Here is a 27,256-nt window from a genome sequence, read left to right as displayed (position 1 = left end):
ATGAATACTTTGTAACTGGCCAATGAGTGCCAATGATTACCGCAATCAGATGAGTTATGAAAAGTGTTTTGTAATATTTAATACTTGCTACATGTTTAGTAACTGGCCAATGAATGCCACTGTTTACTGTAATCAGATGACTTATGAATAATGTTCTGTAATACTCCATACATAGTACAGAAATGTTTAGTAACTAGGCAATGAGTGCCAACAATTACTCAGATCGGTTGATAGACTAGTGTAATTCTCAATGACGGCTAGCATAAAACTTAATGTCCTTCACCTTCTGAACTAATTGCCAGAAATTACTACAATATCCGTTTGTCCTGTCCATCCTCATGATCATGGAACACTATATTTGGTTTTTGCACTAATTCTACGTTGGTGAAAGAGTATGGATTCTACAAGAATGTGGTGTTGACACATCATGCTGTCCACCACCTTGAACGATGGAGATGTTATTATGGTCCTACTGTTTGGTGTACCTAATGTACTACCAAAATGATAACATTGAATATTAATACAACATTTCAGTGTCTTGGCTACACTGATAAATATTTCAGGGAAGAGAACTTCAGATTGTCTCACTTGGTGTTGTGCTTCTGTAGAAAGATATGGACTTTCGGTGCAACTACGTGCAACCTACTGTGCTACAACCATGATGCAATCCTTCCCATTCATTACCTAGTTCTTGTAAAATGCTAAAGATTTTTACAGTGTGTGTGTACTTTATTTCATTTGTTAATATGAACAGTCGTCCTAAATATGCTAAAGAGCTCTACAGTGCGTGTGCACTTTATTTCACTCCATGGTATGTTGTAAATATGCTAAAGCCTTCTACAGTGCGTGTGCACTTTATTTCATTTTTACGGTAATCAGTTCTTGTAAAATGCTACAGATTTTTACAGTGCGTGTGCACTTTATTTCATTTGTTAATATGATCAGTCGTCCTAAATATGCTAAAGAGTTCTACTGTGCGTGTGCACTTTATGTCATTTGTTAATATATTTTGTATTCAGTGCGTGTGCACTTTATTTCACTTCATGATATGTTATGTAAAAATGCTAAAGACTTTTACAGTGCGTGTGCACTTTGTCATTTGTTAATATCTTTTGTACTCATTGCGTATACATTTTGTCATTACTTAACATGTTCTGCACTTATCAATAATGTATATACTCTGTGACTGTAGACTTAGTTAATTAAGTAGATTATAGAAACATTTGTTGCTCATGGCAAGTCCAATTGACTCACCATCGCTGCCAAATTTTTGCCCCCCCCCCCCCCCCCCAGTGGAGGGTTATGTAAGAGGTCCGAGCAGATGTAATTTCGATGTATTGCTCACGCGCAGCCTGCGGTATGTGAGGTAAAAGAGAATCTCAGACCAGAGAGCAGTGTTGACTGCAGTAGGAACTGTGTAGCTGTAGCAATAAGTTGTTGCAAGCGAGCAGTCTGGTGTATTATGTTGGCTGGGCCGGTCATGGTGCAGCGATGCCGGAGCCTGAGCATTATTGTATAAGGTAAAAAGCAGCCTCGCACATATGTAGTATTGTTATCTCTAGTCCCATGTAAATGTTTTAAAAATCTCCTAATAATAATCTTTCTCATAAAAAATAACTTTTAACAACCATTTATTTAAATTTAAAGAATTTACTAATTTCTCGAATCCATGATCATCCCGATTACTGCAAAAGAAAAATCAGTTGTTTCCTTTCATAAAATGACAAATCTATCGGCCGGCATTGCACAGGGTTGTGCCAGAAAAATTTATTGTAAGAGCAGATATATATGCGTTATCCGGCGACTTCGTTGAGCTAAGAATTTTTCCTTTTTATTCAGAATGATCTTGCAGGGCCATGACGCAGCACTGCTGACGTCCAAAATTTACCATGTTAAATTCACAGTCAATTATTGAAAAGTTATAAGTGAGCGACAATAATTTAATTGAGAGGTTAGTCACATTGTATTATTACCAGGTTACGGAAATTATTTTGTTGGGACGTTACACTGAATGTGAACGACATAATTATATTTTTTACCGTTGAGAGGTTTAGGAATATTTCTGTTTTGAGGTTACACTAAATGTGAAAGAATTTTGTGGGGAGGTTACAAATGCAATTTTGTCATATGATGACGTGATGGAGACCGTGGCTGTTGTTTGAAGACAAATGGTCATGGTTTTAGGACAGCAACGAGCCACAAATTTACTTTCAGTTCTTTTATTCAAAGTATACCGTTACCGGTTTCTAATCGTTGTGATTGATCCTCAGACGGTTTACACGCTTTTATTTTTATTTTATTTTTTTTTAGCTGTTAAACATGTGGTGTGTGGTAGAAATCTTCTCAGTGACAAATCTAAAGTGTTCAGTGACAACAATTAACGTGTGCAACAATAAGAATGCAGTGGGAATGTATTTACATCTGCTGCACGAGTGTTATGAAAACAAACACTCCAAACCGACGTTTCACGACAGTTAATCTGAAAAAAAAAACACACCACATGTCATAAAGAAAGAGTGTAAAGCGTCTGAGGATGAATCACATCGATTCGCAATCGGTAACGGTATCCTTTGAATAAAGGATCTGAAAGTAAATTTGTGGCTGGTTGCTGTCCTAACACCATCAACATTTGTACGTGATCAGAGTTGCGAAGATCATTTTGGAAGCTCATATCTGTGTTTAGGAGAGCATGTAAGCATGCTTGGCTCTGGGTTTTTTATAGCCTAAGACGAAGAAACCATCTATGGGCCGGTCCTAATTTAATGAATTTTAAGTAAGGTTTATTACAGTCTATGTCTTTACAATCAATTGAATTCACCCAGACACGAAAAATGTCCGCGTTTATCTCGGGAAGTTGTATAACAATCCCTCAAGTACGCCTCTGGGCGCGCTCAAAACTGGGACCAATCCGAATCCGAGGAAACCCAGTGACAACCCTAAGCTGATTAACTGAAATATAATTGTGCTCACAGTAACATGAGCGAGCACGCTCACAGTTTATTTGAACATGGATACAGAGTATTACGAGGGCAGTTCAATAAGTAATGCAACACAATTTATTTCTCGGCCAATTTTGGTTGAAAAAACCGGAAATTTCTTGTGGAATATTTTCAAACATTCCCGCTTCGTCTCGTATAGTTTCATTGACTTCCGACAGGTGGCAGCGCTGTACGGAGCTGTTAAAATGGCGTCTGTAACGGATGTGCATTGCAAACAACGAGCAGTGATCGAGTTTCTTTTGGCGGAAAACCAGGGCATCTCAGATATTCATAGGCGCTTGCAGAATGTCTACAGTGATCTGGCAGTGGACAAAAGCACGGTGAGTCGTTGGGCAAAGCGTGTGTCATCATCGCCGCAAGGTCAAGCAAGACTGTGATCTCCCGCGTGCGGGCCGGCCGTGCACAGCTGTGACTCCTGCAATGGCGGAGCGTGCGAACACACTCGTTCGAGATGATCGACAGATCACCATCAAACAACTCAGTGCTCAACTTGACATCTCTGTTGGTAGTGCTGTCACAATTGTTCACCAGTTGGGATATTCAAAGGTTTGTTCCCGCTGGGTCCCTCGTTGTCTAACCGAACACCATAAAGAGCAAAGGAGAACCATCTGTGCGGAATTGCTTGCTCGTCATGTGGCTGAGGGTGACAATTTCTTGTCAAAGATTGTTACAGGCGATGAAAAATAGGTTCATCACTTCGGACCTGAAACAAAACGGCAATCAATGGAGTGGCGCCACACCCACTCCCCTACCAAGAAAAAGTTTAAAGCCATACCCTCAGCCGGTAAAGTCATGGTTACAGTCTTCTGGGACGCTGAAGGGGTTATTCTGTTCGATGTCCTTCCCCATGGTCAAACGATCAACTCTGAAGTGTATTGTGCTACTCTTCAGAAATTGAAGAAACGACTTCAGCGTGTTCGTAGGCACAAAAATCTGAACGAACTTCTCCTTCTTCATGACAACGCAAGACCTCACACAAGTCTTCGCACCCAAGAGGAGCTCACAAAACTTCAGTGGACTGTTCTTCCTCATGCACCCTACAGCCCCGACCTCGCACCGTCGGATTTCCATATGTTTGGCCCAATGAAGGACGCAATCCATGGGAGGCACTACGCGGATGATGAAGAAGTTATTGATGCAGTACGACGTTGGCTCCGACATCGACCAGTGGAATGGTACCGTGCAGGTATACAGGCCCTCATTTCAAGGTGGCGTAAGGCCGTAGCATTGAATGGAGATTACGTTGAAAAATAGTGTTGTGTAGCTAAAAGTTTGGGGAATAACCTGGTGTATTTCAATGCTGAATAAAACAACCCCTGTTTCAGAAAAAAATGTGTTGCATTACTTATTGAACTGCCCTCGTATAATGTGCTTCAATTGAGCAGTTTTAAGACATTATTTAAAAAATGTGTCTGCTCGCTGCGTGCCAGACTTGGTGGGGCGAGAGCCATCTTGATTTGATTCCCCGTGCTTTCGAATCGCTTTTGCACCCAGCCTGAGCGTGACTTTTTACGCAGTTTCTTCACACTCGTCTAGGGGAATGCTGAGCAGCTTAACACTTTCACACTCAATTACACTATGTACACTATGTACTGAAAATCATATCTACGTGTTAACAGTATTACGCAAACACGTTTCAACACACATAAGTCTACCGTTAGAGGTAGCCTTGTGTTGCATCATTAAGATTATTGTATTTCGATTGCTGTAAGAAACTGCAAAATTTGTAATTTATAAATGTATTTTGCCCATTTGTACCGCTTAAATGGAAACAGATAATATTGTAGGTGATTCTGATGTACCAAAACCCTGATGAAAATAAAGAAGGATTAAATATTAAATAAATATATGTATATGTATGAATCAGTGTAGTATATATGAATGGGAGAAACCATATGGCTGAGTAAGACGTGATCCTGAAAACATATACTTGAGATAAACAATATCTGCGAGGTTGATTTATATTATGAAACTATATTAAGTAAAAAAGTTTATAGGAAATTGACGAAGGATGACAAATATTTTTCGCGAAAATAGTACTTTCCACAGTTGGCAGCATGTGCTTAAAATGCAACCAATTAAAAAAATTGTTTTGTACGTGGTTTTGGTTCAAGCCATCTCAGAATTTACTGAAAAAGAATTATCGACGTGGCGTTCTAAGCTGTGGGGAGACAGAGCTGCATTAAATATAAATTAAAAGTAATTATTTAAGTAAAAAACTTTTTAATACAAGTTTTTAAAATGATCTGAAACGTATGAAATAATTTCTCCTAGCCCCATACAGATTCCTAATGTCCTACAGATAGTACTGAAAACTGGTGTTTGTGATTTCTAATAGCTATGACAGTATCTGTTGAATGTAAAAAGAAAGTCGTGGGATGCGTGCAGTAGGTAAGTGATGCCTGAATAGTTCACCTAAGCCTCCAACAGTTTTATTTCACTTCAGATAATATGAACTGTTCTGAGATTTCTCTCAACGACGCTTACTCTCTACAATCATTACTATTATGTCTTCCACTTAGAACTGAGCGAGATGGCGCAGTGGTTAGCACACTGGACTCGCGAGGACTACGATACCAACCCGCGTCTGGCCATTCACATTTAGGTTTACTGTGATTTCACTAAATCGCTCTGGCCAAATGGCGGGATGGTTTGTTTGAAAGGGCACGGTCGATTTCCTTCCCCATCCTTTACACAATCCGAGCTGTGCCCCGTCTCTAATGACAGCGTGGTTAAAGTACGTTAAACCCAATCTTCCTTTCCCCTTTACAGTATTACAAGTATTGTCAAAGCTATCAAAAATTCACAAGCACAAATTTTCAGGACTATCTGTATAGTATTAGGAATTTGTATGGGGCAAGGAGATTATTTAATAATTTGTAGTCCGTTTGAAAAAAAAACAGTTTTATAAAAAAGTTTTTTATTTAAATAATTATTTTCTGATTTTTAGTCTTGTGTGTGTGATATTCTTCAGTTGCTTTTAGACATTTTGATGGGATTTCAGATCGCACATGTAAATTTAAGATGTATTTCAGTTCCTCTTCAACTGAGTCAAGCAATATACTGCTTCCTCCTATGAATACCTCGCGGAAAGACCCAGAATGTAAACTTTAGAGAAAATCGCGCTCACAAGGAAGTTAGCAGCAACTGTTCTTAACTGCAAAATATACGCGACTGGAACATGGAAAGAGCAGTGGTACGCCAAGCACTCTCCCGCCACAGAACACAAAAGAAAGCGCGTTAATATTGCATTGTCATTTAATTATAAGTTTAAGTTTCATTTAGTGAACTTATGGGGAAGTTAGTTTAAAATCAGTAGGAAAATTTGTACCGAACAGAAAGATAGACTGAAAACAAAGTGTCCTCCACACATCGAACTCAAAGGCTAGTTAAGATTGCAGTGTCATAAAGTTCTCAGCTATGTTGAAAGTTTCAAGTATCTAGCTTATCAAGAAGTTAGTTTAAAATCAACTGCAAAATCTGTACCTAACAAACAGACAAGAAACCCACCTAATAAAAAGATGTTAGAAAGTGATTCTTCATTTACATATACATAAATTTACGGTGCAGCACCAGATATTAAACTTTTAATACTAACAAAATATTGATGTTTAATGCCACAGGTACGAAAATTGGTATTTAAGTAAGTAAATATAAATATTCTGAAAATTATTTTTTGAAATACATGTTTTATTCATATCGCCTTGAAGGTCGCAAATGCTAGTTTCATTCGGTTGTTTCATTCGACTGAAAACAACCGACTGAACGAAAAACAATCGACTAACCACACGACTGCTAAAACCACTCGGTAGTCTCCTTGTCTCAGAAGATCCATTGCCAGCCACACGGATAACACTGGATCAGATTCGAAAGGGCAGTCGTACATCAGTGTACTGCAAGCAGTATACGCCACTGAAGCACCTCCAGCGACACAAAGAACAATTCGTAGATCTGCAGTTTGAAGAAAGCTTAATAGAACACAGTGATGGTCCTTCACCAGCAAGTGTAGTAACTGTACAGAAAAAGTCACGTGACAGAACGAAAAAATATCGATTCTGTTTGACCACAGATATTTAATCGAATGTACAGTACCTGACATATATCCAATTCTCAGTACACCCAAAACCTTAGAAAACCTGGGACAGCGTAAATTCTTTTCATAATAGATTAAAGGAGTGGGTATCATAAAATTCAATTATGTCTGAACGATAGGCCTCAGGCAGCATTTATAGACCATCTGCTCTCTACCAGTATTACAGAGTGCCTTTTTGTTTAAGAACACACCTGCAGCATTCCTGTAGTTACTAGACAGAGCATTTAGGGGTTTAAAACCTAAAAATTACTAGGTCTATTTGGATGACATTAGAGTGTTTACTAAGGATTTAGGTGAACATATAATGCGCCGCAGGGAAATATTCAATAGGATAAGGACAGCTTGTTTCACGCCGGGCATTGACAAATATTATTTTGCACATTTGCAAGTTAGTTAATTTGGACATATGATTAACGAAGAAGGAGAGAGGACTGATCCTCTTCTCAATTCAGCTATGCATGATTTTGCGGTTTCACCTTCCTGCTACAGTTTCAGGTAACACGATATTTGCAGGAATTCGACCAGTGTTGTACTGGCCAGAGAAACCTCTAAGAGTGTTATCCATGCAAAACCGAACGCTCGTAAAAATACCTTGAGTAACACTTTTCACATCAATAATTACTACTAAAAACAGTCTTGATCACGATTTATTTATAAGACATTGATCACTGCTGTTCCCATAATGCATTCAAAAGTAATTCTTTTCACATCAGTTTGTGGGGGTGGCACATTCGCTGGCTACGAACCGCTAAAACCTGGCCAGGATGTAGGCCGAGGGACTTATGTAGTGTCGTCAGCCTCAGAATAAACATTATCACCCTGTCTTCCGTGGCAGCTGGTGGCTTCGTAAGCCAGAGGAGAGTCTGCTATATCCAGAAGTAGAAGCAGGGCTGCTGAAGGTCACTACATCAGCCCTGAGCACAGACGAGTGACTCGGACTGTAGCACATTGCCCATCTGTTGGTTTGGAAAGAGCTTCCCATTGGCTGTTCTGCTACCGATGAGGCTGTGACTGCGACGCATGTGTTTCCATCCCACTCGCCCTCCTGAGAGTATTCTGTCCCTGTCAGGCCACTGTCTGTGTTATACCATCAGAATGACTGTGGTGTCGAATGTTGTGGAGGCATGTTGAATGCTGATCCTTGCCCATTTGTTCAGAAGTCTGTCTGACCTAAACCATGATGAAGTTTCAGAGTAGTTGGTGCCATGAACTGGAAAGGTGTAGGTAGGCTCTTGGACTACCGATCAGTGGTGACTCCAGTACTGTAAGGTGGTTTGTAGTCATCCCTGGCTATGGATTGGTGGTTGACACATGTAGCACCAAGAGGATGATATACAAGGTGGTACATTGCTCGTGACTGGGCCAAACGATCAATGGACCACCCTGTATATTGGAAAAGTCTCACACAAAGTGTTACCACATAACAACTATTGATCCGAGTGCTGACGACAAGAGCGTCATCAGCCCTACTGAGCACCTGTTTTTAGGCTAAGAGGATGGAGTGTTTATGGCATCGAGGAACGGCTTTGCAGTACGATGTCATCTGTAATGACCGAATCAGTCTACTTTAATTCATCTATCGTTGGTATGAGGGAAATCTGTCCCTCCTCTGAAGTGATTGATTCAGTTACCGTTGGCAAGAGTTGTGCAGTTCTGAGGCATTGACTGCACATCGACCAGTGCGTTGCAGTGAAACGTCATCAAGCAGGCGCTGACCCGCAAGCCAATGGACAGAGTGGGCAGCGCCACGCCTCCAGGAAGACAGAGTTCAGCGCCCCCTGTCAGTGCTGATTTAGACAGCCGCCCCTCGCTGGTCGTTCAGTTCGGTTGCAGATTTTGCGAGCATCAGAACTGTGTAATAGGAAGGTGATACTCAAGCTGCATTCTGTGGTTAGTAATAGTGGTTAAGATACTTGCAAGCGAGAGGCACAGGAAGCCACTTCATAAACAGAAGTTATGTTTTTTTCTTTTTAGGAATAAAGTGTTATTTTATCTTTAAGTATTTGTACAGATAATTCTGGACTCCTGCCACAGGCCATCGCAACTTCTCTCCTTCCTTGTTTGGGACGGAGGCGACTCCCAGAGTAAATGACACAACAAGAGTCACCCACTCCCTGGCTGGAAATCACGAATGTTGCATCACGATAGACGCCGAGAAACCTTTATGGTATAGTCACATGCAATAGAACAGGATCAGACCTTACTTGTTTTATTCCTTTGAATACGTCTTGTCACTATGTCCTCTGCAGCTGCTGGTCGCTCCGTAGGCCAGAGTGGAATCTGCATGAGCCAGAGCAGACTCAGTACTGCCAAAGATCGCTGCATCAGCCCTGGGTTCAAACAGTGACTTGCAGTGTGGCAGGTTGACCGTATGTTGGTTCGGAAGTTTCTCCCTGTTGGTTCATCTGCGTCAGATGAGGCTGTGAGTATAGCTTGTGTGTGTGTGTGTGTGTGTGTGTGTGTGTGTGTGGCTTTGTGCCTCTCAGCTCACTTCACGCAATCCATGATGCCAGGATGTCATGTTGAAAACTGATCCTTTCCCACTGGGCAGCCGGCCGAAGTGGCCGAGCAGTTCTAGGCGCTATAGTCTGGAACCGCGCGACCGCTACCGTCGCAGGTTCGAATCCTGCCTCGGGCATGGATGTGTGTGATGTCCTTAGGTTAGTTAGGTTTAAGTAGTTCTAAGTTCTTTCTAAGTTCTAGGGGACTGATGACCTCAGAAGTTAAGTCCCATAGTGCTCAGAGCCATTTGAACCATTTGAACCCATTGGGCAACGCGCCAAACTGTGTGATGTGATGCCCACCGGTCCATAGCCATGGACGACTGCAAAACAGCATAGCCCACGAGTCTACCACCACCTTACCAGTTCATGGCACCAACTGCTCTGAAACTTCAGCATTGTCCATTCAGACAACCTACCAAACTGGCGCGCCACGATTGGCATTCAATATGACATCACAGTATCTGATTGGACAACATGGGCAGGGACCTGGGACGGACAGAATACTCTAAGGAGAGCAAGTAAGCCAAACACATATTAAAATTATAAACAGCCGACCAGTTGTAATGGATAAAGAAAACTAGGTTTCGACAAATATAAATTTGTCTTCTTCAGAAGGTAACAAATTTACATTAGTAAGGACTAATGTACCATCGCCGTTTTTACAACTGTCGGCATAGATCCATGTGTCAAAAATAGAATATAGCCCTAGAATTAGGGTTTGTCACGTTAATATAAAATAGATCATGGATCTTGTAGAGTTCACAACCGACTGAGTGTAATCGCCGATTACACTGGTCAGCTGTTTATAATTTTATTACGTGAAACCGTTGCTGTTGTGCAGCTATGTTTAAAACACCAAACAAATATGTTCTGTGGTCACAGCCTCATCCGTATCAGACCAGCCAATGGGAAGCATCTTCTGAGTCAGCAAAGGGCAATATGCCACACTCCAAGTCAATGGCCCCTGCTCAGGTCTAATGCTGTGATCATCGGCAGCCTCGAGTGTACCTCTGAATTCAGCAGATTCCGCTCTGGCTTATAAAGCCACCAACTGCTGCAGATGACAGGGTGAAAAGATTTATTCTGAGTACTATCAGAAGTAATATTTAATCTTGTTTTATTGCGTCTGACGATGCCACACGGTTTCCTCGGGATCCATTCTGACGAAACAGCGTGAGTTTCCAGCTAAGGAGTGAGTTACTTGTACTGCACGATGAACCACATGTTCAGATAAACATTTTCACAGCCTGGTAGAGTGCTTGGGTTGGAGCTTGCTGGTGGTTTTACCGGATAAAAGTCAATTAATCATTTATTAACAAAATCAGAATTCCAACATTACACTTAATTTTAAGAACGATCTCACCACAGCCAACCATAAATACAGTTTAATACGCTGACGTATTTCATCACATTTGGCAATAGGAACTCTGTCCTCTTACAACTAGCAGTAAAAAATATTAGGCTCTAATTTGTAAAGGATATAATAAAAAATAATAATCAATCATAAAGCTAATAACCATTTTCAAAACAGAGAATGATACAAAAAGTGTTTTAAGTTACAGTAACAGCATGTTCACAATCTTTCATACTTGCTCTCCAAGAATCGTGAAAACCTTTTATAGTAGTTAGCAACTTCCTTAATTATAAATCGTCGACACAGCACTCTCTACAGATATACTTAACAAATATACATCAACTAGCTTGGCACACAATGAACTCTTCACACAACCTTAGCGCAACTGGGGCACTAAACCTTACGCAGTTAAATTGTGGCAACCTTAGATCAATAGCCTTGACGTATATCGAGCCATCTGTTACACCATCTTGGGGCATCCAGCGCAAAATACATATATATAAAAAAAGTTTTGCATCACCCCGGTTCACAGAACTCTTGTAGATAGACGTTGACTGTGGATATTGTATCACAGACACAGTCCCTTTTACTGTTGAGAGATGTCACTAAACCCGCCCAAAGATGTAAACAACCATGCATGAGCAGCGCCTATTAGACGGAGGGGGTCCGACAACTTATCCGTTCCAGTCATTCCATCAGGAAGGAGGTACACGGTCAATACCGCGGTTCAGTCGGGTCCGCATTGTTACTTTGTGACAGGAAGGGCACTCATTAAGGGAAGTGTCCAGGCGTATCGGAGTGAACCAAAGCGATGTTGTTCGGACATGGAGGAGATACAGAGAGACAGGAACTGTCGATGACATGCCTCGCTCAGGCCACCCAAGGGCTACTACTGCCGTGGATGGTTGCTACCTACGGATTATGGCTCAGAGGAACCCTGAAAGCAACGCCACTATGTTGAATAATGCTGTTCGTGCAGCCACAGGACGTAATGTTACGACTCAAACTGTTCGCAGTATGCTGCATGATGCGCAACTTCACTCCCCACGTTAACGGTGAGGTCCATCTTTGCAACCACGACACCATGCAGCGAGCTACCGATGAGCCCAACTACATGCCGAATGGACCGCTCAGGATTGGCATCACGTTCTCTTCATCGATGAGTGTCGCATATTCCTTCAACCAGACAATCGTCGGAGACGTGTTTGGAGGCAACCCGGTCACGCTGAACGCCTTAGACACAGTGTCCAGCGAGTGCAACAAGGTGGATGTTCCCTGCTGTTTTGGGGTGCCATTATGTGAGGCCGACGTACGCCGCTGGTGGTCGTGGAAGGCGCCGTAACGGCTGTACGATACGTGAATGCCATCCTTCAACCGATAGTGCAACCATATCGGCAGCATATTGGCGAGGCATTCGTCTTCACGGACGACAATTCGCGGCCCCATCGTGCACATTTTGTGAGTGACTCCCTTCAGGACAACGACATCGCTCGACTAGAGTGTCCAGCATGTTCTCTAGACATGAAGTCTATCGAACATGCCTGGGATAGATTGAAAAGGGCTGTTTATGAACGACGTGACCCACCAACCACTCTGAGGATTCTACGCCGAATCACAGTTGAGAAGTGGGAAATCTGGACCAACAGTGCCTTGATGAACTTGTGGATAGTATGCCACGACGGATACAGGCATGCATCAATGCAAGAGGCCGTGCTACTAGGTATTAGAGGTACCGGTGTGTACAGCAATCTGTACCACCACCTGTGAAGGTCTCGCTGTATGGTGGTACAACATGCAATGTGTGGTTATTATGAGCAATAAGAAGGGCGGAAATGATGTTTATGTTGATCTCTATTCCGGTTTTCTGTAGAGGTTCCGGAACTCTAGGAACCGAGGTCATGCAAAACGTTTTTTGATGTGTGTATTGTTAGATTCCGTAGAAATACTGGAACACGTGAGGCAATACTGACCTTACGACTTATCTTAGAAGAAAGATTAAGGAAAGGTAAACCTACGTTTCTAGCATTTGTAGACTTAGAGAAAGCTTTTGACAATGTTGACTGGAATACTCTCTTTCAAATTCTAAAGGTGGCAGGGGTAAAATACAGGGAGCGAAAGGCTATTTACAATTTGTACAAAAACCAGATGGCAGTTATAAGAGTCGAGGGACATGAAAGGGAAGCAGTGGTTGGGAAGGGAGTAAGACAGGGTTGTAGCCTCTCCCCGATGTTATTAAATCTGTATATTGAGCAAGCAGTAAAGGAAACAAAAGAAAAATTCGGAGTAGGTATTAAAATCCATGGAGAAGAAATAAAAACTTTGAGGTTCGCCGATGACATTGTAATTCTGTCAGAGACAGCAAAGGACTTGGAAGAGCAGTTGAATGGAATGGATGGTTTCTTGAAGGGAGGATATAAGATGAACATCAACAAAAGCAAAACGAGGATAATGGAATGTAGTCGAATTAAGTCGGGTGATGTTGAGGGTATTTGATTAGGAAATGAGACACTTAAAGTAGTAAAGGAGTTTTGCTATTTGGGGAGCAAAATAACTGATGATGGTCGAAGTAGAGAGGATATAAAATGTAGACTGGCAATGGCAAGGAAAGCGTTTCTGAAGAAGAGAAATTTGTTAACATCGAGTATAGATTTAAGTGTCAGGAAGTCTTTTCTGAAAGTATTTGTATGGAGTGTTGCCATGTATGGAAGTGAAACATGGACGATAAATAGTTTGGCCAAGAAGAGAATAGAATCTTTCGAAATGTGGTGCTACAGAAGAATGCTGAAGATTAGATGGGTAGATCACATAAGTAATGAGGAGGTACTGAATAGGATTGGGGAGGAGTTTGTGGCACAACTTGACCAGAAGAAGGGATCGGTTGGTAGGACATGTTCTGAGGCATCAAGGGATCACCAATTTAGTATTGGAGGGCAGCGTGGAGGGTAAAAATCGTAGGGGGAGACCAAGAGATGCATACACTAAGCAGATTCAGAAGGATGTAGGTTGCAGTAGGTACTGGGAGATGAAGAAGCTTGCACAGGATAGAGTAGCATGGAGAGCTGCATCAAACCAGTCTCAGGACTGAAGACCACAACAACAACAACATTGTTGACATCGAGTATAGATTTAAGTGTCAGGAAGTCGTTTCTGAAAGTATTTGTATGGAGTGTAGCCATGTATGGAAGTGAAACATGGACGATAACTAGTGTGGACAAGAAGAGAATAGAAGCTTTCGAAATGTGGTGCTAAAGAAGAATGCTGAAGGTAAGGTGGGTAGATCACGTAACTAATGAGGAGGTATTGAATGGGATTGGGGAGAAGAGAAGTTTGTGGCACAACTTGACTAGAAGAAGGGATCGGTTGGTAGGACATGTTTTGAGGCATCAAGGGATCACAAATTTAGCATTGGAGGGCAGCGTGGAGGGTAAAAATAGTGGAGGGAGACCAAGAGATGAATACACCAAGCAGATTCAGAAGGATGTAGGTTGCAGTAGGTACTGGGAGATGAAGAAGCTTGCACAGGATAGAGTAGCATGGAGAGCTGCATCAAACCAGTCTCAGGACTGAAGACCACAATAACAACAACATTTAAAGGCAGTCAAACGGTGCAACCTACTATAATTATCCTCTCAGTATATGTCTTTGGAAGAAAAAATTGTGAATTACAGGAATGATGGGAAAAGCATTTTGATAGAGTGTCGAAGAAGTGGGTTACAAGAAGAGTGTCGTAGTATAGGCCTAAGGGAGAAACATGTCGATGAAGAGCAAGGAAACGATCGTCAGATGAGTTTTGAAGCCGGGGCAGTGAATATTGCTTAGTCCATGGAGTACAACAGAGGAAGAAGAAGAAGAAGAAGAAGTAAAAATCACAGTCTTTTGCATTACTTAAAAGATACACAGTTACAGGCATATGTAAACAAAACGCAAGTGAGTGATGTTTAAAGCTTTCCCGGCGTACTGATTGTTCCATGAAAACACGGGAGAACTGCCGGATATCAGTAACGTCCTGCCACGATATTTCGGCGCAGAGTCTTCTGGCCATCTTCAGGTGAGTGCCAATGTAGTAGCGAAAACGCAAGTGAAGTTAACACTAATTTTAAAACAGTGAAAGAACAAAAAGCGTCTTGGCATTCAAAACAAGTCCCTCTCTTATAGCAAAAAAATGGCTCTGAGCACTATGGGACTCAACTGCTGAGGTCATTAGTCCCCTAGAACTTAGAACTAGATAAACCTAACTAACCTAAGGACATCACAAACATCCATGCCCGAGGCAGGATTCGAACCTGCGACCGTAGCGGTCTTGCGGTTCCAGACTGCAGCGCCTTTAACCGCACGGCCACTTCGGCCGGCTCTCTTATAGCAGAGAGCAAAGTATCAACATACAGTTTAACAGGGACAGAGGGTCACGGGAAGAGGGAACATTAACTCAATCCAACGAATAACACAAGCATGACGAAAGGGACCAACTCAGTGGACATAGCTGTAAGCAACCATCCTGGCAGTCAAACCATGTCGTCTAACACTGATCAACCACAATGTGTGCAAAGCGACGCCACCCAAGTACCCATCAACGATAACGTCAACGACAAAGCGTCGATAAAACACCAAGGAGTCATCCTTTACACACCGTCACACTGCTGAACCTTTCCATTGCGTTGAAAACACAGCTGAACACCATAGTAACATAATTCCTCAATTCCACAGCCGTCCTTATCGGAACGCAACGGGCATGGCATACTTCGTACATTGCAGCGAGAAAGGGAGACAGCCATAAAGCTTTCACTCGTTGCCTTCAACTCGGAACTGCCCTCGTCGTTTAGCGGTCGCACCTCTGTAAGCAGAATTGATGCTCCACATAGCTCTGCAGCCCACAGTGTGTTCACTTTGTCGCCTCGAGCCAGCCTCCTTGCTAAGACTCGGCACTAGCTGACGCTGCTTCACCTTCTCTTTGGCCACTGATTTTATTTCATTGATTTTTTTTTTTTTTTTTTTTTTTTTTAGACGTCAATCTTCTGACTGGTTTGATGCGGCCCATGGCCCATCACGAATTCCTCCCCGTGCCAACCTCTTCATCTCAGAGGAGCACTTGCAACCTACGCCCTCAATTATTTGCTTAATGTACTCCAATCCCTGTCTTTCTCTACAGTCTTTGCCCTCTACAGCTCCCTCTAGTACCACGGAAGTCATTCCCTGATATCTTAACAGATGTCCTATCGTTCTGTCTCTTCTTGCTCTCAGTGTTTTCCACATATTCCTTTCCTCTCCGATTCTGCACAGAACCTCCTCATTCATGACTATCACTCCACCATATTTTCAATATCCGTCAGTAGTACCACATCCCAAATGCTTCGATTCTCTCCTGTTCCAGTTTTCCCCCAGTCCATGTTTCACTACCATACAATTCTGCGCTTCAGTCCTATATTCTCGGAAATTTCCTCCTCAAATTAAGGCCTATGTTTGTTAGTAATAGACTTCTCTTGGCCAGGAATGCAATTTTTGCCATTGCTAGTCTGCTTTTGATGTCCTCCTTGCTCCATTCGCCATTGGTTGTTTGCTTCCTAGGTAGCAGAATTGTTTAACTTTATCTACGTCGTCACCATTAATCCTCATGTTGAGTTTTTCGCTGTTCTTATTTCTTCTACTTCTCATTGCTTCCGTCTTTCTTCGAATTACACTCAATTCATTTTCTATACTAATTAGACTGTTCATTAAATTCATCAGATCTTTTTATTCTTATTCAAAAAATGGTTCAAGTGGCTCTGAGCACTATGGGACTCAACTGCTGTGGTCATTAGTCCCCTAGAACTTAGAACTACTTAAACCTAACTAACCTAAGGACATCACAAACATCCACGCCCGAGGCAAGATTCGAACCTGCGACCGTAGCAGTCGCACGGTTCCGGACTGCGCGCCTAGAACCGCGAGACCACCGCGGCCGGCTATTCTTATTCACTACCACTCAGGAACGCAATGTCATCAGCTAATCGTATCATCGATATCCTTTCACGCTGAATTTTAATCCCACTCCTGAATCTTTCTTCTATTTCATCCATTGCTTCTTCGATATACATACTGAACAGTGGAGGTGAAAGACTACATTTTTCTCTTACACCCTTTTCAATCGGAGCCCTTCGTTCTTGGTTGTCCACTCTTCTTATTCCCTCTTGTACATGTTATATATTACCCATCTCTCCCTGTATCTTATCCCTACTTTTCTCAGAATTCCGAACATCTTGCATCATTTTACATTGTCGAACACTTTTTCCAGATTGACAAATCCTGTGAAAATGTCTTGATTTTTCTATAGTCTTGGTTCTATTATTAACCGCAACGTCAGAACTGCCTTCCTGGCGCCTTTACCTTTCCTAAAGCCTAACTGATCGTCATCTAACACATCCTCAATTGTCATTTTCCATTCATCCGTATATTATTTTTTTAAGTAACTGGGATGCATTAACTATTAAGCTGATTGTGCCATAATTCTCGCACTTGTCAGCACTTGCAGTCTTCGTAATTGTGTGGATGATATTTTTCCGAATGTCAGATGGTTTGTCCCCAGATGGATGTATTCTACACACCAACGTGAATTGTTTTGTTGCGACTTGCCTCAATGATTGTAGAAATTTTGATCGAATGTGTTATGTAACCCTTCTGCCTCCTCCAAAGCTCTCTTAAATTCTGATTCTAATACTGGATCCCCCATCTCTTCTAAATCGACTTCTGTTTTTTCTTCTATCACATCAGACAAATCTTCCCCCTCATAGATGCCTTCAATGTACTCGTTCCACCTATCGCTCTATCCTCTGTATTTAACAGTGGAACTCCCGTTGCACTCATAATGTTACCACCCATGCTTTTAATTGCAGCGAAGGTTGTTTTGACTTTCCTATATACTGAGGCCAGTCCTCTCGACAATCATTTATTTTTCGATTTCTTCACATTTTTAAAGCAGCCATTTCGTCTTAGGTTCCCTGCATTTCCTATTTATTTCATTCCACAGTGACTTGTATTTATGTAAACCTGAATTTCCCTTCACATTTTTGTACTTTCTTCTTTCATCGATCAACTGAAGTGTTTCTTCTGTTACCCATGGTTTCTACGCACTTCCCATTTTTGTACCTGTGTTTTTCTATCTAACTTCTGCGATTTCTCTTTCGAGAGATGTCCATTCATCGTCAACTGTACTGCCTACTGAGCTATTCCTTATTGCTGTATCTATATCCTCAGAGAACGTGGAGCGTATCTCGTCATTCCTTAGTACACTTCTTTGCGTACCGATTCTTCCTGGCTAATCTTAAATTTCAGCCTACTCTTCATCACGTCTGTATTGTGAGCTCAGTCTGTATCAACTCCTGGGTACGCCTTACAATCCAGTATCTGATTTCGGAATCTTATCATCACATAATCTAACTGAAATCTCCCCGTATCACCCAGCATTTTCCAAGTAAACCTCATCCTCTTGTGGTTGTTGAACAGGGTGTTCGTTATTACTAGCTAGAATTTATTTCAAAATTCAATTATTCTTTCATTTCTCTCATTCCTTGTCCCAAGCCGATTTTTTCCTGTAACCATTTTTTCTGCTCCTTTACCTACAACTGCATTCCGGCCCACAATGACTATTAAATTTTCTTCTCCCTTTACGTACTGTATCACAGTATACTTTCTCTATCTTTTCAACTTCAAATTGCGGCGTCGGCATGAAATACGTCAACTACCGATGTCGGTGCTGGATTGTTTTCGGTTCTGGTAACAACAATCCTGTCACTAATCTGTTCACAGTAACACACTCTGTGCCCCACCTCCCTATTCACAACGAATCCTACTCCCATTATACCATTTTCTGCAGTTGTTGATATTACTCTATACTCATCCGACCAGAGATCCTTGTCTCTTTTCCATTTCACTTCACTGCCCCCAACTTTGTCTAGACTGAGCCTTTGCATTTCCCTTTTAAGATTTTCCAGCTACCCTACCACGTTCAAGCTTCTGCCATTCCACGCCCCGACTTGTAGAGCTTTATCCTTTGCTTGGTTATTCAATATTTTTCTTATGGTTACCTCAATTGGCAGTTCCCTCCCGGAGATCCGAGTGGGGGACTACCCCGGAATGTTTTGCCAATGGAAAGATTATTATGATACTTTTTCAATTACAGGCTACATATCCTGGGGATTCATGTTACTTGTTTTTAATGCAATGGTTCCCTTAGCCTTCTGCATCCTCATCCCTTTGATCATTGCTGATTCTTCCGCCTTTAGGGGCAGTTTTCCACCCCAGGAACATGTTAGTGCCCTGAACCTCTATCCACTCCTTCGCCTTCTTTGACAAGGCCATGGGCAGAATGAGGGTGACCTCTTATGGCGGAAGTGTTCGTCCTCCAGTACCGATTACTAAGCAAAATTAAAGCAATAGCGGATTTCGAACCCGGAACCAAAGACGTTTTGATTATTTACCAAAGACACTAACCCTAGACCACGGGTACAGGATCTCTAGCCTGCGATAACAACAACGCAACAGCGGTCACAACCATAGAGTAAATATCTCTGGAGTGAGCACTCTCATGTGCAGAACAGATTTTGTGTTGTCAACATACATTGCCGGCCTGGTCACGTGATCTCGGGACGTCGTGTGTTTGTTCGTATAGCGCCCTGTATATTTAGAATGTCACTACATCCCTAGTACAGACGGATTCTTTTCGTACGTGTCGTGGATTATTTATATATGTTGCGCAGACATTTTAACAGTATCCATTTGATACCGGGAATAAACCAGCTACGTAACTTTCAGGGGCAAGTGATATTACATTCAGCTTCTGTGCGATAGGTGTCATAGTTCAGATGCACTCGATTTTTGGTAGTTTTTGGTATGATACCGCACTTTATAGTATTACAGAGCCTGAAGTACATTTTTGCAGTGATAGTCCTGCACAACGACTTGACAGTACATTAGTACTTTCGCAAGTGTCCGAGAAACACCGAATTTACCACACATTAGCGATTATATCCCTGCTAATTCGTCCTTTTTTCTTGTATTTCTGCGTATTTATTTTCTCGTTTTTGCGACCTAAAGCACAATTTATCTTACTGGTGGCACTTCGAGGTATTTATTTAACGCATTTTAAGTACTTGCTCCCAGTTCATTAAATAAATAGTAGACGGAGTAATCTATATACATAATTGACAAGTCACTGATAAATGCATGGAGGATAGTATTTACTGAAACTACTAACCTTTCCCTTTCCTGTTCCACTAGCAAATTTACGAGAGGAAGCGATTGTTTGTAAGCTTTTGTACGAGCCGTAATATCTATTATATAGTCATAAAATCGTAGAAAAATAGGTCTACAGAATCAAGTCTTAATTATAATGCGTCTCGAAATTTTTAAACGTATACAGTGTCTCTTACTAAAATGAAAACTATAATTAGAGCTATATGGAATGTACCCATGAAAAGTTACTATCCCTCCTTTCACATATTTTTCTTTGCATCCGTAGCAACAACAGTAATTCACCATCGCTATTACACTATCAACAAACGGTGAAAAAACAAAAACTCTTGGTATTATAAACTTCAAACGCTGCAGAAAGCACACAGGCACAGCGAAGTCCCGAGATCACGTGACAATCCTGGTTTAATGTTGACAACATGCGCAGAACGCAATGCTCACTCCAGAGATATTTACTCTATGCTCACAACAAGCTTCTCTGACATCGATTGGCAGAGACGTTCCTGGAACAGTTCATACATAGTTGCTTCGATATAGCCACTACAGTTCGAAAGTATTCTCTTTCAATATTCTCATGAAGTAAAGCATTTCAATTTCAGCAGCGGCCCTTTAGTAAAACCCCTTATCCCAGTCAAATAAGTGATTCTCTCTACAGATCTCAGACCTCAGGAAATACGCAATAACGCCGATTCAGCATTATGTGAAGCGTTAGGGAGCTGGTTGGGGAGTGGATAGGTGCTGAGTTAAACAAAATTGTACATATTTAAACAGTCAGTTATCGTCTAAAAATAACTGAATACTCTGGAATTAGTAATATATACAATTTAATAGTGAGAACACTGATGACTAGTAAATAAGACAGTTAAACCGAAGGCTCACCATGCCGGTAAATACAGTTCTTGAAATTCATAGGTGCAATGTGATACGAGAAGGAGTACCAAAATAACAAAAAATTCTTGCACATTTGTGGGTTCAAAAAGTTTCCTTCCATATCCTATCAAAATTATTTAATTTACTAAGCAGTTGCAGCAAGAATTATTAATTGCTATATCGTACTGCTCATTACAACAGACAATTATAGATCAAGAACTACAACTCATTAAGCAAATATAAACACTTTACAAACGGCACAAAGCACTCAACACCCAACGATAAATGCCTACCACAGCGAAGCCTTACAAGTAATAAAATTTCACATGCTAAATTCATTAGAGAATAGGATTCCTCGCCCCTAAGGACCAGCTTATGGCAATACTAACAAATGGAATGTGAACAGAATTTCACTACTCAAGAAACATTAGCTAACTGCCAACCCATGCTGTTGAACAGAAACATGGATAAAATTTAAGACAGAGGTAGGAAAATGTGGGCACTCCGCATAAAATTTGCAATTAATGACCTGCAAAATTGCGGGGATTCGAGAAGGGTTGCCTATGTTCAGGTCCAAAGGTAATGAAATCATTAGTAGCATCATCATCGTTATCAATAGGAAGCCACATGCTTCCCTCTTCCTGTCTCCAACCAGTCACAATGAAGTATTAAAAACAGAAGAGCCCATAAAAAATTAAGGTGCTGGAAACAGTCTTTTCTGTCCCACTCCCATATCACCAGTCAATCACAATGAAGTATTACAATGATGAGAGCTGTGTCAAATTACATTAATTACGGAAAATGGCGTACATATACAGATGTCGCTGAGAGAGAGAGAGAGAGAGAGAGAGAGAGAGAGAGAGAGAGAGAGACACTCGCAAACAATTTGTGGAAGCATGCTACTGATGGATTTTCCAAATACTCGAATTATGTGTCAACTTTGCGTAGTGGCATGCCACAACGCCACGCCAAAGTGTTGTGTCGCATTGCTTTGCTTGATGATATCGCGTCGCATCGACATAATGAAGTTGTTAGCTATAGTCCCGATTTACGTCTCATTGATAAGCCAACGCCCCATTATTAGTGAATGACGTCACAGGGCTAGAAACCAACATGCTGTTAGAAACAGTGACATCATCAAAAATTCTATAAACGAAATATACTGTATAAGAAATACCACGCTACATTCCTAGATTACGTGAGGTTACAGTAAAATTATATTGCTTCCAGCCAAAGATACTGAAATTGTAGCACACCCACTGAGAGAAACGTCCAGTATCTGCGACAACCCTAGAGAGAGTGATGTCACTTGCTGGAGGGTACATCACACCTGTCTAAGTCCAACGTGTGAGTGTGTAGCCGCGAACGCTGATGATCATGGCTACAGTGATTAGCAGTTGCTGAGAAAATTGCGATTGTTTTTCAATATTGTCGCCATATTAGTTCTGGCCGACAAATTTCGCGTTCATGGTAATAACGGTAAACAGATCCCTAGTCGTAGGTAGAAATATCAAAGAACGGTATACGCGTAGGTTACGGGCAACACCTCACCTGTATTCACCAAATAATGCCGATACGGTATGGAACTACATGTACAATCGTACATGTATATGTTATCACCTCGAACCTAGTAGCCGTCACAAAATGGCACTCATTCGTCTAAAGAAAGGGCGTGCCACCAAAGCAAAAACCAGTCATAACTTCTGGACGCTTTTACAGATAAACACTGCTAAGCACTCCCCTCCCTATTCCTGGATAACATCTCTGTGGAAACCAGTCGTAATTCGCAGACATCTGCACCCTCACCAGAGGTAATATGTAGGCTCCTTTGCGGATAACCGCTGCTAATAAATTAAGCGCCAAGCGCATCTCTCCCCATCACCCTAGTTTCAGGACCAAAAAGAAACATATTCCCCTCCTCCTCCCTCCAAATGTAATGCTTCTGAAACGCGCGTGGGTGACACCACTTTCAGCTAGGCGGTCTCCCCTCGGGAATGAAGACTCGTAAGAAAATAAACACAGCTCGTATATGCGACATCACAATAAGCCTCGTGTACAAACCACAGCAAAATCTGAGTATGGCATGTAATTTCGACTGATCCATAGCATTCCAAAGACACACACTGCACAGACCGCACACTGGTGTATTTGCTACGAAATCTTACTGTGCACTGATAAGGAGTATCCCTCAAACGAGAGCAGGATTGTTGCACAGACGTATCCTCCCTCTTCCTTCCCCCCCCCCCCCCCCCCCATCTACACGTGATTCATACTTCGTACATCGAGGAAAATAATTTAACGACCAAATACCGTCCTAGGACCACGTTGACGGTAGGCTAGATCTGCTAGGCATGTATTTTCGGAATATTACATCGCTCTAAGACATGTAAATAGGCGAGGAAATAATCATATATGACATCGCCACACGCAAACGAGACAAAGAAATGGTTACAGAGTAGCAGAAAAAAAATCAAGAATAGGTCCGCAGAGGTCACGATACTACAGAATGTAGCATCTGAGATCGAGCACAATGTACGAATAGCATATTCTCCAAAGAACAGTTACGAAATGATTAAACAAATGTGAACAACACATGCACAACGACCACTGGAAAAACAGGTTGCACGTACATGATAACAGTGCTATGGGCACAATATGTATTACAAGAACAGATGTTCCTGTGTCTGCCGAGGACCACGTCTACCAAAGAAGCCACTGTGAGCCTGCAGACAAACCTGTGAGTGATTACCAAACTTCGGCCATGCAACACATCCCTGTATATGTGCAAGCTAATCGCAGGGAAATGCCATCTCATTGGCTCCAAGTACTGCAGGAAAAATCATATTCATACTGAGAGATGGAGTGACGTTCTATGATTCTTTTCCAACTTAGAACTACATAAACCTAACTAACCTAAGGACATCACACACATCCATGCCTGAGGAAGGATTCGAACCTGAGACCGTAGCGGTCACGCGGTTCCAGCCTGAAGCGCCTAGAACCGCACGGCAACACCGGCCGGCTGTTTGATACTTAACCTTAATCCATTAATGATGAACGTCGCTCTTCACGGTACATGATTCACCATATTATCTGTTCAGAATACATTCTTGAAGTAATTATAATAACTGAAAGTGGCGCCTTGCTAAGGCGTAGAAAATGAAGTAGCTGAGGGCTATGCTAAACTGTCGTCTCTGCAAATGAGAGCGTATGTATACAGTGAACCATCGCTAGCAAAGTCGGCTGTACAACTGGGGCGAGTGCTAGGGAGTCTCTCTAGACTAGACCTGCCGTGTGGCGGCACTCGGTTTACAATCACTGATAGTGGTGACTCGCGGGTCCGACGTATACTAACGGACCGCGGCCGATTTAAAGGCTACCACCTAGCAAGTGTGGTGTCTGGCGGTGACACCACATTCCTCCCCCGCAAATCGGCGGACAGTTGTGGCATAAGGCCTGCGCCCGCCGTGTGGAGGACCCCATGTTGACGTATCCGACGAGGTGGGGAGCCTAACAACAGGCGAGGATGTGCCAACCGCACCCTGCCATTCGGACCGCGGGGAGCTAGGGAACGCCTGAAAACCAACTCCAGGGTCCACGCCAACATGCGGTGTATGTGCCCGTAGGGAGACAGGAGGGGCCGAAGGGTCGGCCTCCATCGGGTCGGGGCACCCGACGGGCGAAGACGACATATGGTCCGGAGCGGGCAAGAGTTCCATGTCGGAGGACAAGTGGTCCCGGGGAGCGATCGGCGGCACGTGACCCAGGGGGGCTCCCGGCGGCTGCAGCGACGCGTCCACTGGAGCAACTCAGCCGGCGAGTGACCATCTCGGGGCTGAGAGAGATACGAGGACAAAAAGAGCAATAACGCGTCCTCCCGAGAATGCGACTCTTTCAACTTCAACATCTGTGACTTGAAAGTCCTGACCAATCGCTCAGCGGCACCGTTTGACTGTGTCGAAAACGGGCGGATATTAGATGTTGAATACCATTGGCCGTGCAGAATGACTGAAATTCTGCGGACATGAATTGTGGACCATTGTCGGAAACAATTGTCTGTGGAAGACCTTCAATGCAAAAGATAGGAGATAACGCTTGTATGGTGGCAAATGATGTCGTGGAAGACATCTGGACAACAAAAGGAAAATTACTGAAGGAATCTATTACAACAAACCATCGAGCATTCCAGAATGGACCAGCAAAATCGATGTGTAAGCGTTGCCAAGGGAAAGTGACTTTTGGCCATGCAAAGAATTTCTGCGGCGGTGCTGATTGTTGTTCGGCGCACACCGTGCGGGAAGAGCACATAGTCGTAATCGCGGCATCGATTCCGAACCAAATACAGTGCTGCCGAGCAAGTTGTTTCGTTCGCACTATACCCCAATGTCCTTGGTGGAGAAGCTTTAAGACAGAGGACTGTAACGAACGTCGAACCACGACCCCGGACTGATCATTATCAGAACGCAAAAGCAAAACACCACGTCGAACAAAAAGTCTCTCCCTGTGAGCAAAAAATCGGCGAACCAACGGGTCCCCGATCCGTGACTATGACAAGGGCCATTGCGTAGCATCAAAACGCAGAACGATAGCAAGGACAGGGTCGGCAGTTGTGGCTGTAGCTACACGACGAAAATCAATCGGAAACGATTCGACCTCGTCATCGGTTTCCGAATCAATGATTATGCAAGCAAGTTCGGAGGAATCGAATGCTCTATCCTCAGCAACAGGCAAATGGGACAACGCATCGGCGTTTCCGTGCTTAGCAGTGGACCGATACAAGATATCGTAGCGGTACTGCGAGAGGAAAATAGACGAGCGAATGAATTTCTGCGCTGTACGTGGAGGTATAGGCTTGTTCGGATGAAAAACCGATGTCAAAGGTTTGTGGTCTGTGATTATGGTAAAGTGATGACCCTACAAAAAGTCATGAAATTTTGTAACACCAAATACGAAAGCCAATGCTTCTTTCTAGATCTGTGCTTAATGTCTTTGCGCAGACGAGAGCAATTTGGACGCAAAGGCAATGGCGCGATCGTGCGAGCAATCTTCGTGCGCAAGCACACCACCGATCCCGAAAATGGTTCAAATGGCTCTGAGCACAATGGGACTTAACATCTGTAGTCATCATTCCCCTATAACTTAGAACTACTCAAACCTAACTAACCTAAGGACATCACACACATCCATGCCCGAGGCAGGATTCGAACCTGCGATCGTAGCGGTCACGCAGTTCCAGACTGAAGGGCCTTGAACCGCACGGCCGCACCGGCCGGCACTGATCCCGAAATCCGATGCATCCACTATCAACAGAAGGGGCTTCCGGGGATCGAATGGCGTAAGGCAAGTATTGGAAAGCAACGCCGATTTCAACCGGCAAAAGGCGCGTTATCATTCCGTCGTCCAGACGAACGGAACACCTTTACGGCGTAAGCGATGAAGCGGAGCTGAAATGGAAGAGGCATGCGGCACATGTCTGTGATAATAGTTGATTTTTCCCAGCACACTCTGTAGCTGCTTCAAATTCTGCGGCGAAGGCAAGTCTTGTATGGCACGGAGGTGCGTGGGACTGGGATGTATGCCTTGGGCATTGAGTTCATGTCCCAGGTATGGCAAGTCACTAGCAAAAAACACACATTTGTCCTTCCGTAAGCGAAGACCATTTTGTCGCAAGACCTGAAATAATGTTCTGAGATTGGCTAAATGTTCTTCTTCCGTCTTTCCGGAGATCACAATATCGTCCAGATAGTTTGCTGCAGTAGGGACTGACGCACAAATAGTTTGTAGATGTTGCTGAAACAGTGCAGGGGTGGATGCACACCCGAATAGCAGTCGTTGACTTGATACAAACCAAGATGAGTGTTAACCACCAAAATGCGCTGGGATTCTTCGTCCACCATTATTTGCAAGTACGCATCTGCGAGGTCCAACTTCGAAAAATATTTACCTGGACACAGTTTGTGAAAACGATCTTCCGGGCAGGGTAAAGGAAAAGTTGCAAACACTAGTTGTGGATTCACTGTTGCCTTGAAGTCCATGCAAAGTCTCAATTTTCCCGAAGGTTTTGGCAAAATTACTAAGGGTGATGCCCAGAGAGAAGCCTGCAAACGTTCAATTACACCTTGTGATTTCAAAGCGTGTAATGTTTTTTGCAACCTCATAACGCATTGCGTGGGGAGCATTGCGCGCTCTGAAAAATTTCGGTTGCGCGTTTACT

The sequence above is a fragment of the Schistocerca nitens genome, chromosome 2 (assembly GCF_023898315.1).
Source record: "Schistocerca nitens isolate TAMUIC-IGC-003100 chromosome 2, iqSchNite1.1, whole genome shotgun sequence".
NCBI classification, from domain to species: domain Eukaryota; kingdom Metazoa; phylum Arthropoda; class Insecta; order Orthoptera; family Acrididae; genus Schistocerca; species Schistocerca nitens.
The sequence above is the reverse complement of the archived record's forward strand: the minus strand, read 5'-3'. Positions refer to the sequence as shown.